General features: G+C 41.0%; 1 long non-coding RNA gene across 5 annotated transcripts; it reads left to right on the forward strand.

Moving 5' to 3' along the window:
- The first annotated feature begins 2,954 nt into the window (after nt 1-2,954).
- Nucleotides 2,955-10,629, forward strand: LOC135297858 (uncharacterized). 5 transcript variants are annotated; one of them, XR_010359777.1, is made up of 6 exons: nt 2,958-3,015; nt 5,151-5,239; nt 5,722-5,811; nt 8,690-8,810; nt 9,885-10,003; nt 10,294-10,569. It is a non-coding gene; the product is annotated as an uncharacterized LOC135297858 (long non-coding RNA). The 5 variants fall into 5 exon arrangements; XR_010359779.1 differs by lacking the exons at nt 9,885-10,003; nt 10,294-10,569 and adding an exon at nt 10,577-10,629; XR_010359778.1 differs by lacking the exon at nt 9,885-10,003 and having other exon boundaries at nt 5,716-5,811.
- The last annotated feature ends 1,106 nt before the right edge of the window (nt 10,630-11,735 follow it).

An 11,735-nucleotide genomic window follows, 5' to 3' on the forward strand; every position in this document is an offset into this window, starting at 1 on the left:
GGCACTATTGTGGAGTTGCCATTGGACTGAAGCCTATTTCGTTCAATTTCCATGTACAGGGAAATTGCTCCCAACTCCCTCAGGCAGCTTTGCAGATCTGCTCAGGGATACTGAGGAAAATTAATCTGAATTAATTTTAGAAGTGGATTAGTTCAACTAAATTAAAACACCGTGTGGACTCTCTCATTCAGAATTAAAGTGGCTTTAATTCAGTTTTGTTTCATTCAGTTAAACATTGGGTGAAACAACAAAGTTTAGGCTCCTTTAGATTGATGTGCAGATGATTGCAGCTTAAATTCCCACATTCAATTATTTTGGAATTATTGACTGTCTCTTCATACAGAATAATTTAGTGTCCATGATGGATAGAACATGGGCTGCAAGGATCTCTGTCCACAGATGGGACAGGGGCAGCGAGGTGGATTCCTTTCCTACTCCAGCTTCTCTCAGCCTCTACTCAGGAGAAACTTGCAGGAAGGACCTTGCAGCCCTGTTGTGTATTTAGTCCTAGGCTTTCCTTACAACCTGGTTAATGGAAGGGTTTAGGAATGGTGACAGTGTGAAATGGAATAAATTTTCAAACATTTTTAATAAGAATAGCTACAGATTCCAGGCCACGTGTGGCATGCACTGTATTTGCAGTGTTGGCTTTCTATGCCATTAAAATTCTCCAGAGCCTCCAGATCCTCTCATCTCTTCTTATGAATCATTGTATTTTAAAATATGCACTATTTTAATCAGAGAAGACAGCAAAAGAAAAAACTTATATTCAAATACCTTGGGAATATAAACAGACCTGTTTTCTCATAGACAAATTCCCCACTTTATAGGTGTGAAAGACCACGTTGATGGTGGGGCATGGCTGATACACGTTAACAAGAAAATAGGGCAAATCAACTAAAAAATCCTGACTCACACTTAATCAATTAAAGGTGGTCTCCATCTGGTTCTACCCAAGGGGTTTGCACTGATTTAACTAAATTGCTTTCTAAACTGATTTAGTTAAATTGGTGCATAAACTGTGGCTAGAGCAGCCAGAAGAAAGTACAAAAGAATCTAAGTAAGTCAAACAAACCGAAGTGGGGATAAGAGCTGTAGTGAAATAGTTGTGGAAGAGATTAAGTGGCAGCATAACCTTTAGGTGTTGTGTGGAGGGATTCTGAGCAGAGCTGTAGATCTGACAAAGATGTGAACCTCTGGCTCTGCCAACAATGGCTGTCAGCCTTAAAGCACTGGGAGGTACAGAAATGAACTGGGAAACCTGAGGAACATGCTCAGAAACAACAAATGTGGTGGCACTGAAGACGCTGATGTACCTGGAGCTTCATCCAGGCAGTGCTGACTTACAGAAAACAGAAAAATGTAGTGACAGAAGTGCATAAATCATAGAATCACAGGATGGTTTGGGTAGAAAAGGACTTAAGGATCATCTCGTTCCAACCCCCTGCCATGGACAGGGATACCTTCCACTATTCCAGGTTGCTCCAAGCCATGTCCAACCCAGCTTTCAACACTTCCAGGGATTGGATGTCAACAACTTCTCTGAGCAACCTGTGCCAGGGCCTCACCACCCTCACAGGGAAGAGCTTCCTCCTAATATCCAATGAAATTCTACCCTTTTTTTAGCTTAAAGCCATTAAGTGGCTGTATTTAAGGAGAGTGGTTAAGAAATGCACAGTTGCAGATGTCAGAGGTGACAGAGAAGAGGTAAAGGCAAGAGCCATTCCTGGCTGAACTTTGGCACAAGCTGGTCATCCCATGGTTAAAACTATTCCTAGACAGCCAAAGATCAGATCCCAGAATTGCTGCTGATTCCTTATATCAGACAGTAAAGAAATCATCTCATGCACCTGCCTCAGTGCATCTGCAGTGGTCACCACCATGGTGGAGCTGGAACTACTGCTAATGTAGTTTAGACAGGGGAACTGAGCCCTTCTGAGTCAAATTCTGGATGTATTTTAGGAGCTAGCATCAGCTATGGACCATTTACCTACCCATGGCAGGTGGGTTGGAACCAGATGGTCTTTAAGTAACCCAAGCCATTCTGAGATACAATGATTCCCAGTGAGCAGTCTGTGTTCACATTATTCTGGAGGTCTAAGAGAGTTTAATCACAGAGTCCCATGCAGACAATGCCAAATAGCTCCGTCGTAGACAGTGTCCTGGAAAAGTTTTATTTACTAGTACAGATGTGGCCTTTGTGACTCCTGTTAATTTAAATTGGAGCCTTATCTTGCATGTGCTTTGTGTACATGCAGCAGTTTGGGGAATAGGACATGGAAGAGCCCATTGTAGATGTTTAGAATGTCCAAGACCTGTTATATTAATTTTGGCTTCCTGTTCTTTCACACCAAGTAAAGAACCAATCACCGATCCTGTTCCTATGAATGAATTTTTACAGGATGTTGTGTTATGTTACATTATCCATCTCACTTGAATTAAGCAAGAGATAAAGTTATTAAGATCATGTATCATTAACTTGCAGAACTGCTTCACCAAATCACCCTTGGATTTGGAATTACAATTGCAGTAAGTGCCAGCATTCTCTATTTCTTTTCATGACTATTCTGTTTGTAATTTCCCTGGGTGCAAGCCTGGTTTTTATACAATTTTTGGACAACACTGGGGACATCATCAGTGTCTATGATGATGGGACAGAGAGGAATTATGCACAGCATGAAACTTCCTGATGTTTCCTGATGTTTTGAGGTTGCAGTCACATGACTAACACTATTTATTTTCTGTTCAACCCCCATAAATTCTTCAGTTGGCACCCTGCAAAGACCCATGAACAGGTTTTAGTCTTCTTGTTTCCCATGCAAGCCAGCTTCCATCAATCCACTGTGCTGGACACACACAGTGTTAAGACCAGTCATAAATGATCCTCATAGTATCTGGAATGGAGCTGTGTTTTGGGTTTGTGACCTAAGCAGTGCTGATACTACAGGGATGGTTTAGTTACTGCTGAGCAGCACCTTCAACAGGGTCAACTCTGCTCCTCAAACTGCCCCACCAGTGAGTAGTCAGGGTGTGCAAAAGAATTTGGGAAGGAACACAGCTGGGGCAGCTCAGGCCAACTGACCCAATATTCCAGACCAGATTAACTCATCAATAAAGTCTGGGTTGGGGGATGTTCAGAATTTTGGTATTTGTCCTCCCAAGTAACAGTTACAGGTGATGGAGCCCAGCTTTCCTGGCAATGGCTGAGCATCTCCCTGTTGATGGGAAGTGTGAATGAATTCCTTATTTTGCTTTGCTTGTGAGCAAAATCTTTGCTTTTGACTGTCTTTGTCTCAACCTAGGAGTTCTCTCACTTTCACTCACTCTTCAGGACTTTCAGCTGGACACCAGATGGAGTGGTCAGAGACAGCACAAATGGCCTTATAAAGAGACAATTACGAACTTACTGACTCACTGTAGTCCAACAAGACTAACATGAAGTTGAGAGAGCAGTTCAGTTTATGCCTAAATATACACTGTAAAACTGAATAACCTTCTGGTCTCTGTTGCCTAAATGTAGGTTGAGGTTGTCCTTATGGACTGCCATCTCTCTCCTTGATGGATAATACTTTTTTTTGACTTAGAGATGGGGTAATTGAAAGGTGTTTTAAAAACTTCTATTCTGTTTTTAGTCTCATGAGAAAAGTGAGATAATACAGATATTATAATTTATGCTATTACAATCAGAAGCTAACTGTTTCTTAATTACAATACACTATAAGCACTTTTTAGCTACAAATCCATTTCCCACATCTCCTGAGAAGGGTAGAGGTGTCCCTTAAGTCCCATGTTGTGTCTTCTGGGCCCATGATTATATCTCTCAGATATTTCAAGTGGCACTATATAAGTGACTACAAAGGCAGTTGAAATCCGTTTGTGGAATTCCATTCTGATTTTCCTTTCCATTTGACTAGAATGGGAGCTTCAACACACAGATCATATCTATATACCTGTGCAGGTGTATATGTATTTAAAAGCAGATGTTTGGACCTAGAGCTGAATCTCACTTCTTGTGTGATATCTGGAAAATAAGTTAATCCCCATAAATTCTTGTTGCCTAATAATAACATGGAGATGATATCCCCATAAATTCACGTCCTTGCACTCTGTCAGGTAACAGATGTCCTCAGGCTACTGCCCAACAAAGCCTTAGGCAACAGAACTGTTATTCTCATGCACATTTTTTCATTTCTTATTGTGAAAAAAATACTCTCCCAATCCTTGAGTCATGGCTTTTCAAAGCCTATGGCATCCATACCTAGGATAACACAGCAGAGCTTCTGGGCAGAGAAGAAGGATGCAAATATTATCTGAGATGTGACCATAACACACAGAGATACTGTGAAGCCTCTTGGAGAGATCCAAATAGCAAAAATACTTGGGAAAAAACTTGTTTGCAGTTTCAGAACTGGTTTCTACTGATGCTGTTCCTCCTGAGCAGGATGTAGGGTATATAAAAGTGATGATATGCATCATCTATAGGTCAGAGTATTAAAGCCTTGTCCCAGCAACAGACCCCCACCAGCAGGGACTCCTTCAAGCCTCCATATCCTTGGCACTGACAGAGGACTCTGCTTTCTGTCAGTGTATTTGTGCAGTGACACATATTGTCTAGTGATTAGATTAACGTTGGCAAAGGCAATATGAAAAACCCACACAGATTACCACTGTCACCCGCAGTAATTACATTTATTCATTTCCATTTAGCCAAGTTTTTACAAGCTGAGCAAGGGGCCAAATAAGCAATAAACACAGAGGCAAGAAATTAAAATGCTGATCCGTTCACTGTGAAAACAATCAAACTATCATCTTTCTTTAGGCAGCTCATTCATCATCCAAGAGGGCCACAGTGTGCTGATATGGAGGGCTGGAAATCTAATGTTATTACATGTAAATTCACTAACATGAAATTACTGCCCCTGATGTGATTTTACTAATAAATTAGTTCATTTCTACCTTTTTGCAAGAGACTTTAGGGACCATGGAGAATTGTACATGAGTCTTGTAATCTCGCCTGCTTTATTTCCAGTGAGCAGACAGTTTAGTTCCTCCCTCCACCACCATCCCCTATTTCACCCTGTGGCTCTTGCCTTGGCACTGTTTCATTAGGGGATGAATTGACAGTCATATTTTTACTGTCTTGGGGCCAGTTTATTGCCTTGGGTCCAGGAGAAGCATCAGAGGATGGAGGTTTCCTGGCGTTGCATTTTACTGCTGTGACACTGATCGGGAGAGGCAAGTACTGTAGAATCATTAAATGGTTTGGGTTGGAAGGGACATTTAAGGGTGATGTAGTCCAACCCCCTGGCATCAGCAGGGACACCTTCCACTAGGCCAGGTTATCTAGAGCTCCTTCCAACCTGATTCATGTTTCCAGGGATGAGGCATCCACCACCTCTCTGGGCAACCTGTGCCAATGTTTCAGCACCCTCGTTGTATTTTTCTTCATGTCTAGACTAAATCAACTCTGCTTTAGCTTAAAATCCTCACCCCTTGTCCTTGCACAATATACCCTGCTAAAAGTCTCACCTTCTTTTTCTTTTAAAACCCTGTTAGAACCTGGAAGGCCACAGTAAGGTCATGGCTCTGCATTAGATGTACTAGATGTGGCACTTGGGTCATTGTTTAGTGGTGGACCTGGCAGTTCTGGGTTAATGGTTGGACTCGATAATCCTTAGAGGTCTTTTCCAGCATTAATAATTCTGTATTTCTGAGAGTCAGCAGTGAAAACTCGCCTGATGGTGCTCATGAGATCCACCTGGAGCAAATCCACCTATCAAAATTCCAGTTTTACACTGAACAATGTTCAAGGCCAGTGACTAGATTACCGTGTTTAAACTTTTTAGGTTCCCTGTACCTGTATCAAATTACAAATTGTTTATTTATTTTTCTATATTTACATATTTTCGATATATTTATTTATAATATATGTGCCAATTTATGGCATTGGATGGGGAAGAGAGTGTTTCAAAAGCAGCTTACAGTTCTGAAGTCCCACGTTTGTTATGTTTTCATTTGCTTGAGTGATGAAGTTATTTAATTTTCTCCTTTTCTTACCCATTCTGTCTCTGCCTTGCATGCTTAATATCAAGGGCACATCTATATTTCACTGCATGTGTTTTAACATTCTCTGACTGAAGAAAACCCTGAAGAGGATTTGCCTTCACCATTTCTACCAGATAAATACAGATATTTATCTGTTCTAATACAGGTGTCAAATAATTGCTTAAGCCTGATATAGTTAATTGAGTTTTTTCTGTAGCCAGTGGGAAGAAAAAAACTTTTTAAGAGAGAAATTTTGAAGCAGATTACTATCCGGGAGTGCCTAAAATAATAATATATATCAGAATATATATATATAGATATATAGATATATAGATATAGATATAGATATATATTTATATACAGGAACATATAGTGCCCTTTTTCTGTGACTGTCTTGATTATCTCCACTTAATATACTTCAGTTCACCATAATTCATTGGTTCATTTAGCCTCTGCATGCACAAACAGGTCATTTTCAAACCAGAAGCTAATCTCTAGGAGTGTTCCTGATATTTCTACTTATAAATGGGGATGGGAATAAACCAGACCAAAGTTAAATACCCTTGAAATGGCTGCAGCATTCTGTGTTAGGACTTCAGTGTGGATTGATTCCATCTACAAATCCAGTCCTGTGTGCCCAGACTATGAACTATCAGGGACATTGCCCATATTTTCCTTCTGAATTAAAAAGTTGTCTCTGAAGCTGTCTCTGAATTTTGAGATTCCTGAGTAATGTCAGCTGAATCTCACTTTAGAAAATAAATTTTAATTCTGTGTCAACACTTTGACATAACACAACATTGACTTTTGCAAAGTAATCTCAGGACAAACAAAATCATAATATTTCATTCCTATTGTGAGGAGTGCAGCCATTGTAAATAACTTCTGACTGAAAGGCCATTATTTCATTAAGGAAACAACTAAAATTCCCAATAGTCTTTCTACCCAATAAGCTAACTATCTGTAAATCAGCCAAATTTGCTGTCAGTATGGATGAGCTGTTGACAAGTTTAGGACTTCCTCTATGTCAATCTTCTTAAAAATGAAATTATACAGTCAGAAGTCAGTATATTGCGAGTTTTTATCCAGATCACTGAGATTTACCTACTTGTCCAGGCTGAATGGGGTTGGGATGACAAAAGTGGGGGCAGTGATCAGGGCAAGGGTTGTGGTACAAAAGGGACATTATTCTGTCCTCACCTACTTTGAAGCAAATTAGAGGCTTGTTCCAGCCAGGCCTTCAGATTTTCATAAGAACTGAAATAGTATTAGAAGAGATTTCAGGCTTATAAAAGACCCCACGCATCCAGCTAGCACCAAAGTGGGACATGAGTTCAAGCAGGAGCTCACCAGATCAATCCACTGATGGTAATCAAAGACTGGCTGGCATCAGGGATATCTACCCAGCCACTTAATCATCAGAGCAGTCTCCAAACTAGCCTTGGATTCAAAGTGGAATCCAGGCAAATCCTGGATGGGTTGAGCAGCACTGACATGCTTTCCCCATCTGTTGGAAAACTTTGGCTCCCTCTGACTTTAGTGCTGGAATAGCAGCTGGTCCATCCCAAACCTCCACATGGAGATGTTATAGCTGAGTTGACGGACACACCACAAATGTGATCACACTCATCCCACATAATCTCAGGTACCTGAGAGCCCTGCCAAACCTTTAGCTGAAGATTAAAAGTGGATAGCAGAAGCTGCAAGCCACCCTCAGCTTTTTGTCCCATCCATTTAACAGAGAATTCCTGTTCCAAAGGAGTGGGCACTGGATTCTCTTAGGCCCTTCTACAGTTTGCATTGTACACATTAAGCAAAGCAAAACTTGTGCCAAGTTAGCTTAATGCACTGTGATAAAAATTAGTCACCTAGGATTGGATTCCAGGGAGGATCTGCTCCAAGACAGGATCACATATCCCTATGTTAAAACCATTGGGCTCTCTCAGAGGGCAGGAGAAATGTTTAGGCATGTAACAATCTCAGTTTTTCATTTCTAGTCTGTAGTCAGAGCCCATGAGAGCATTGAGTGATGATGTCAAGGCCTAAAACCATGTCTGAAGCTAAAGTTTATCTGTACTGAGCCCAGAAGGAGCAGCCTTGGTCCTAAATCCCAAACACTCAGTTTGGGCACCCAGAAAGAGAAGCCTTTCTCCTCAATTCCAAATACTTAATCTGGGCATCTGGGAGAGTGTGAGCTTGCAAAATTGGGTAGGAGATTAAGTCACTTGTTCAACGTCCTGTATGTGCTAAATGGTGAAGCCAAAACTGACTCCAGGTTTTTGACATCCCCTTCTTTGCTGTATTAATTACATCATGGTGCCTTGCTGGGAAAAATCTCAACATCCTCATCCTGCTTTGGCCCAAAGTGATCAAACACCACTCAATGCCAATCAAGCCTTGTGAGGTATTAAGAGGAAGCTCTGTAAAAGTATCAAGAGATGCTGTGTTTGCTTTTCTTTATCCCTGGGATAAATCCAGGAGCCTCTCCTTTGCTGATTTTGTATTATGCATTTGAAAGTGTTGCTGGAGCAGATCAAAACCCGAGGAAGTGAGAGGGGTATTGTTTTGTGCAAGGGTGTTTTGAAGCCTCGGGTTGCTTATCCAGCAAAATAAAGCGGTGCTGGCTTTTTCTTTTCTTGCAAAGATCCTTTAGGAATTAATCTGGCAATTCCAGCACCAGAGAAGGGCTCTTCCTTTGCTAATCACCTGGCTTTATTCGGCTCTGAAACTCACTTGGAAGCTCCCTGTGTGTGCATTAACCAAAGGTACAGGATTATGTTTGTTTAATAATACAGTGGTGTCTTGCTGAACAACTGTAATTTCCATGTACTTATTGATCTTAATTTATAATGCCATTAGCTTTCTAAACTGCCATTAACTAATGATGGGCTCTGTAGGCTTAACAGCTCTTTCAAATCAGTTGCTGACAAGTGGGCCCCAGAAGCATTTGTCAAAAGGGTAATGGATCCCTATCAGAGTGGCAATAAATTAGGTTATAGTCTTATCAAATTAAACAATGGATGAAGGAAAATTAGCTATCAATAAAAATCTATAAAGCTGCCCTGATTATTCCCAGTCAATTATATCAATTAGAGATCAAACAGTGAACCCCCTGCAGTACGTTAAATAGAACTAACCCGGGCCAAAGGCGGCCAAATTGTGTTACAAAATGCAACACCACGGGCAGCTGTAGGAGATAATCATTGCTGTCATTGACAAAGGAGCTGCTTTATTAGAAAGCTGGATGTTGCCTGCGGGCAGGCTTCTGGCAAGAGGACAAAGGCTCTGTGATGGGGAAGGGGAAAGAGGCTTGAACCTGGCTGGCAGGATGAGGAGTGTGTTTCTGGCTGATAGCTCCCCCAACTTTTGTCATTTAAAGCAGGCTGGGCTCCCTCAGCTTCTACTGAGCTCTCAGAGAAGTGACTTTGTCAGGACACTCCTTCTCCTCTCTCCCTTTGTTTTTCAGAGCTGTGACGTTGATTGAATTTTCACTGATAGTACGCAGCTCTTTAAAGATGTAAACTTGTAGTGATGTTTTAGTCCAGATTGCAACTTTAGGCATGGAATAAAAGGGTGGTGCTGAGGGGTGATATTCCAGCAATTGCTGGAAAAGATCCCGCCATACACAAGAAATTTCCTCAAAGGCCTGAGTCAGTCTTTCTTTCTCTGTCAGATGGACTTTGCACCTACAAGGAGAAAAGGGTCTCCTGCCCCTTTCGTATTTCACATTTTTTCATTAAGTCACTCTCCCAGGGCTGTCCCAGGCTGGAGTGGGCTGCTTGTAGGCATGCTGTTTTCTGCTGCAGCCTGTGGCACACAGGGATTTTTCCTCTTCTCAGTTTCAGAGTGACCACAGGGTCCCAGGCTATTGGAAAATGCTCTGAGAGCTGGGGACCCTCTGCTCTGGAGCCAGCCTGGGAGAGATGTGGGTGTTCATCTGGAGAAGAGAAGGATCCAGGTAGTGCTCAGAGCCCCTTCCAGTGCCTAAAGGGGCTCCAGGAGAGCCGGAGAGGAACTTGGGACAAGGGATGGAGGGACAGCACACAGGGAATGGCATACTACTGCTAGAAGGCAGGGATAGATGGAATAATGGGAATGAATGCTTCATGTTGGTCACTGTTGGCAGTAGGAGCAGTAGAGTAGAGACATTTTGATTCTTCCTGTTAAAATTTTGGCTCAGATGCAGGAGAAAACAGGCTTCTTTTAAAAAAATTAAATACTGCTTTGCTCTTTTCCTTTCTCTTCTAGAGACCCATAGACACAATTGCATAAGCACTGAATGCCAGCCCGTCTTCACACAAAAAAAAAGCAAAGAGACATCACACACACACACACACACACAAAAAAAAAAAGAAATCACACAAAAAATAAAGAAATCACACAAGCTGAAAAATGAGACACCCAAGCTAGGAATAAAGTCATCAAAGTGTCCTTAAATCAGCTCATTTGTGATAATACTTCAAAGGAAAATTTTGAATATTTTGGTGGTGATTTACAAAATCTTACATGAGGCTCCTTATTTTTTCCTTAGTTGAGCAAAATGATGGTCCAGCAGAATAAAAAAGTCACAGTACAGTCGTGAACCCAAAGACAGGTTTGGTTTGGTTTTTTTTTCATTATCACAGCCACTGCTATTACATAAAAGTTTTCCTTTTTTCCATTCTTAAATATTGTATTTAATCCCATGGAATCTGAGTTTTAGGGGTGCAGTCCTTAAAATCTGGATTAAACTCCCAAAGACACCCAAAGTCACCCTAAACCTCACATTTTTTCCCACTGAAATCAGCAGTGTGGGGCTCTGCTTTAAGATCTGCAGCACAAACCTGCAGGTGTCTGCATGTGCACGTGCAAGTATTTTTGAAGAATTACAAAACAAAACACACCCTAAACTCACGCTTCTTGCAGCAGAGGAGTTTTTGAGAGAACAGAAATTGATTGATGTTATTCATATGCACTAAAGAATACTGGAAGGCTTTCAAATGCACTGTGATGAGACTAGACTTGACTAGAATACCTGTAATATTTCTTGCTGAGCAAAGCACTTAGTAAATGGAAGTGAAGATGATCAAATTTGGTCCTAAGGGATGCCAGGATATAACTGCTTGAGTTTTTGATCCTGTTCAGACTTTTGAATGTGCTTTATTGTGTGCCTGAGAGTCACCTCTTTCAAGACACATGATCTCCATCCTTTTTGAAACCAGGCATATGTGTCAGTACTTGCAGGGCTGGGGTGTGACTGCACATTGGTTTGTAGTAAAGCCAGCAGAAAAGGAGGAATGGTTTCTGTTGGAACACGCCCCTTTGAAATTTCCACTTCAGAAATCCTAGCTGTATGATCAGGATTTCTTTCTGAGGGCAAATGTTGGTACATAAATAAGTATAGGAGTCTCTTTTTCCATTTTCCAACACTCATTAAAACAACAGAGATGAGGAAAGCAAAATAAATGTACTTTTCATTCAAATTTTCAGTGTGGAAACATTCTGAAATGGAGTAACACTAAGAAAAATCCACGCGCTTCTTTTAGAAACAGATTTTATGTAAAAAAAATACTCAGTAAGTTTTTTAAATAATTGATTTATTCATTTCCCATTGAAAAGAAATTGTGCTCTAATTTTTTTCAAGAGCTGGGTTAAGAACTGACCCCTCGTTTTCCCCTCAAAAATGGACTGAAAGCCTTTCTGAAGGTAAC

The sequence above is a fragment of the Passer domesticus genome, chromosome 3 (genome assembly GCF_036417665.1).
Source record: "Passer domesticus isolate bPasDom1 chromosome 3, bPasDom1.hap1, whole genome shotgun sequence".
In the NCBI taxonomy this organism is placed as follows: Eukaryota; Metazoa; Chordata; class Aves; order Passeriformes; family Passeridae; genus Passer; species Passer domesticus.